The sequence below is a fragment of the Alligator sinensis genome, unplaced genomic scaffold, assembly GCF_000455745.1.
Source record: "Alligator sinensis unplaced genomic scaffold, ASM45574v1 scaffold514_1, whole genome shotgun sequence".
Classification (NCBI taxonomy): Eukaryota; Metazoa; Chordata; order Crocodylia; family Alligatoridae; genus Alligator; species Alligator sinensis.
The window spans coordinates 1,316,327-1,320,549 of NW_005842385.1; the positions used below are offsets into that span (position 1 = coordinate 1,316,327).

The 4,223-nt window shown below is 44.4% G+C and overlaps 1 protein-coding gene across 8 annotated transcripts in view; it reads left to right on the forward strand.

Moving 5' to 3' along the window:
• Positions 1-4,223, forward strand: part of RELCH (RAB11 binding and LisH domain, coiled-coil and HEAT repeat containing) — a 132,223-nt gene that overhangs the window by 74,478 nt on the left and 53,522 nt on the right. The gene's annotated exons all lie outside the window — the stretch shown is intronic.

Genomic DNA, 4,223 nt, shown 5'->3' on the forward strand with positions numbered 1-4,223 from the left:
GGCAGGGGCAGATTTGCTGCTAATGGCATCAAACTGCTCTCACTTTCTGGGGCACTCCAGTAGGCCCCTGCTGCCACCAGTGGGAGCTCTAGGCTCCCCCCCTGGGTGCTTGCCCAAGGGGTAACAGGGAGCACTAGGCTAGGAAACAGCCATCTCCTGGCTGGGGCTGGGATGTTGCTCCTGTTCCCTGCTCAGCTCCATGATCACAGAGCTGTGTGGGGAACAGGCCTGGAGCACTCGCAGAGCTGAGTGGGGAACAGTAATGGGGATAATGATCTACCAGCCCAAGCCCTGCAACTACAGAGCTGGTGCTGGGAGATTAGCATCTCGCCGCTCCCAAGTTGTGATCTTGGAGCCGGGGGGTTGGAACTCCCTGCTGCAGTGGCAGGGGGTCATAATCTTCACCCAGGCTCTGGTAGTGCAGCCTGCCCCAACAGGAGATAGCTCCCAGGGACAGAGAGCAATCTCTTACCCCCTTGTGGCCGGCTCATCAGGAGCAGATTTGCTCCTGGTCTGGCATCTACACAAGCACTGGTACGCAGTTAGTCATCACAAGTAAATTTACTACTTGCATTTGCAGGTAGAAAATTTCCTTGCAAATAACAAGGTTCCTGCACAGTAAACATGTGCACGTGTAGACGCACATGCTTACTGCACAGTAAACTATGCCACTTCTCAGTAAAGGATCTTGTGTAGATACACCTATGAACAACTATGTTATGAGTAGAGGTGTGACAATATCTAACATGATGAACTGAAGTTTTAGTTTGCTGCACCCCAAGTCATTTAAGGTGAATTATGCTGCCGAATTTCCTACAGCGGCTGGAATTAATGCACAATATGCTGCCGAGGCTTGCAAACACCGGCACCATTAAAGCAGTGCAAAATCATTTAACCCGCTTTCAAGTGTCATGCATACACGCCTCTCGTTTCATCTACACATGGCCTTACACTGCTGTTGTAAAGATAATGGTACTGTTGGGGTCATGTTGTAGCCATGATGGTTCAGGTGGAATGTGAGAGGCAAGGATTTTTGTGGACGATTTACCTTTCATTGGACCAGCTGTATGGTTGGGATAAAGTTAGACAAACTTTCAAATGCAGAGCATTCTTGAGGTCTTTAAAAAAGGAAAAAAGGAGCATGACCTTTACAAGCTATTTACTTCCAGGTACCACCTGAGAAAAGGTAGTGGTACTGAAAGCTTCTCTGTGTCACTCCCAACCAGACAGTCACTTCAGTGTCACTTCCATTCCATCTGCTATAATGAAAGAAGTAGGAGGTTTTAGCAAGATGGACATAATGAAAGCAGTAATGTGAAAAGTGAATGGTCAGAGAATCCACAGGTGCCTGTGGGTTGAACTTTTTGAGTCTGGATTCAAAGGTCAAAAATATATCCAGGGTGAGACATCAATAAGGAGATATATCCTTGAATATCTGTCTTCTCCTCCACTTCAAGGGGTAAGTATCAGCATACATATTTCTGTATGGATTCTAGTTCCATGTATAAGCTGGTAGGAAAGAAGATTTCTTTGAATTGCAATTAAACTTCAGCTGAGGTGGTGAAAATCATTTAACTAAATCCCCAAACATTAAAAAAAATATCCCTTACCTGTTGTTTGCATGGTAGGTCAAGATCATGGTGGTGGGCATTAAATTAGTAATCTTGAGCCCAGGAGAAATAAAACTTTAAACCAAACTTGCTGAAGTAATGTTAAGCATATGTATTACAAACTTTGTGGAAGGTTGCAGGTGGGTTATAAAGTTAGAACACCTAAAAAAGAAATGTAATCATATTTTTTTTTTAAGTGATTCTCTAGCCTTGTCAGGTGATTTGTTTACTCTTTACTCTTGTTTACTGTTTAATTAACCTTTTACAAATTTGGTTAGTTCTGAAGATATCTGTATTGATCTTAATGAGTACTAGAAGCATTCTTTGGAAGGGTCATATGAGTAGGAACCTATTGAATTTGTGATTTGCAATTTTCATGGAAACTCTGAAATCGGTAGGTTCCCACGTGAAATCACAGGGACCATGGAAAAAATGCAAAATCATCCAGCAAGCAGGGGGGAGAAGAAAAGGAGAGAGAACTGCAAATAAAAAATTATAGGAAGCCTGCTGTCCGGGAGTGGGGATGGAGTAGGTGCAAATCAGATGCTGAGCCTGATGTAGGCTTAGTCTAGGAACCAGTCAGGGGCCAGCCAGAGAAGCTGGGAGGGTTTCAGCGCAAGCTTTTGAAGTGCAGAGAGCAGAGATGAATGCAAAGAAATCTTCCAAGACCAGCAAATACGTTTCAGCGATGGACTGTGCAAAACAATATCATGCAGGGATCCTGCTAATAGTAGCATGGCAATTATGGCTTCCCCAGGCATGATCCCCTGATCAAACCTGAGGAAGGAATTACTGTTTAATAATAACTCAGCAATTAATAGCTTCCCTGGGCTTAATCAGAGGATCAAGCCTGGGGAAGCCATTAACCACATCCTAGACTGCTTGCTAACATGGCAATTGCTTGACCAAGTCTGGGGAAGCCATTAATTGCTGCATTAACAAGCCCCAGTTTGGAACCATCTGTCAATCTCTGGGAAGGAGTGGGACTTCCAGGACCCCTTGGTCAATCAGAGGTGTTGGGCAGGGGGGCTGCCATGCTTGACTGTGAAAATGGTGCCTGATACCACACTGGGACTGTGAAATTGGGAAGCAGCAACCCTGAATTCAGTAGGTCAGTAGCTCCCTACATATGACCAGTTTAGTTTTAAATTAAATGGATTAAATAAAAATTAATTCTAGTACTAATTCTAATTACTAGTAATTTCTAGTAACTTTTTTACAGAAAAAATAATTCTAGTAAATTCTGTAGTAAATCTATAGATTTGCTCTTCAAGCTGCACTGTGTTAGCATTTTAAAAAGAAAAAGGTTTCAGGTAGGAATGCACTTTCTTACATGTTGGTCTTAATCCACATTGTGACATGGACCATTACCACAGTCAAGTATTATAATGTCTTATACTTTCTAAGCTAGATAAGACATTGACTTTGCAAATATTTCAGTTCACGCCAGAAAACTCTAGATCAGGGGTGCTCAGCTAGGTCAAATCAGCCTGTGGAACCATGACACCTGGCCTGGAGACATCCTCACAGCTCAGAAACATCTGCAACGGGGAGAAGTGGAAGCCCAGCATGGCCATATCCAGTCCCACCTGGGTCATTGGCTGCTTGGTGGCATCAGGGCCATTCCCATGCCCAGATTGGGCCAGGCTGTTCCCCCTTCCCACCCTCCACACATCCAGATCAGGGCTACTCCACCCCACCACCTCCCTGTGTGCATCCAGATCAGGGCTAGGCTGCTCCCCCACATGCATGTCTAGGCTGAGGCCACTTGACCTGCCATCTGCCTCTCTCTTCCTTCCCCCGCAGCTGGTCTGGATCAGGGCCATTCTGTGCTGCCCCACATGTCCAGATCAGGGTCTCTTGGCCCCCTCCCCCTCTTCCCACCCCAACCTCCCCACCCCCAACATATCCAAATTAGGCCTGCTTCCTGCCCTAACCCCTACCTGAGCAGACAGAGATCAGGCTTGAGCTATGTAACCTTCCACAGCCAGATCCAGCCCACAGAGGGACCTGGCACCACCCATCTGGCCCATGGGGCAAAAAGGTTGAGCACCACTGCTCTAGACGTCCATGGTGTGATTTGTATTCATTACAAATTGGCCTACAAGCCAATCAGCCTACAAGCAAGATTGCAAACCAGTGTGTTATGAAAAAACATCGTCTGCTATAAATATAACTCTATCAATATGTATACACCATATATATATAGATAGATAGATATAATAAATAAATAAATAAAAATAATTCATACAGCTACTACTATGAACAGAAATCTTTTATAATTTTTTAACCTAAACATTTTATTTTATGTATTGTGTTGCATGGGGACCTAGTGCCAAGTCTACAATAAGTGTTTTTGTCCATTCTGTTCTATAGTCGGCATAAGTTATACTGTGGGGCCTTGGCAGGCTTGGGGTCTAACTGTCCTGTTTTAGCTTCCAGTTAGTGCTGGACAGAGCAGAACAAATGTTGCACTGTATCAGCTGATGCCCCATAACTCCATTTAATTATTTTCTCTGTCCCTACCATAAGTATCCTCTAACTAGTTTCTCCAGCCTGCTGTATCTGCTTGTCTTAATGTGCCCCTTAAAGGCACAAATTTATTGTAGGGCA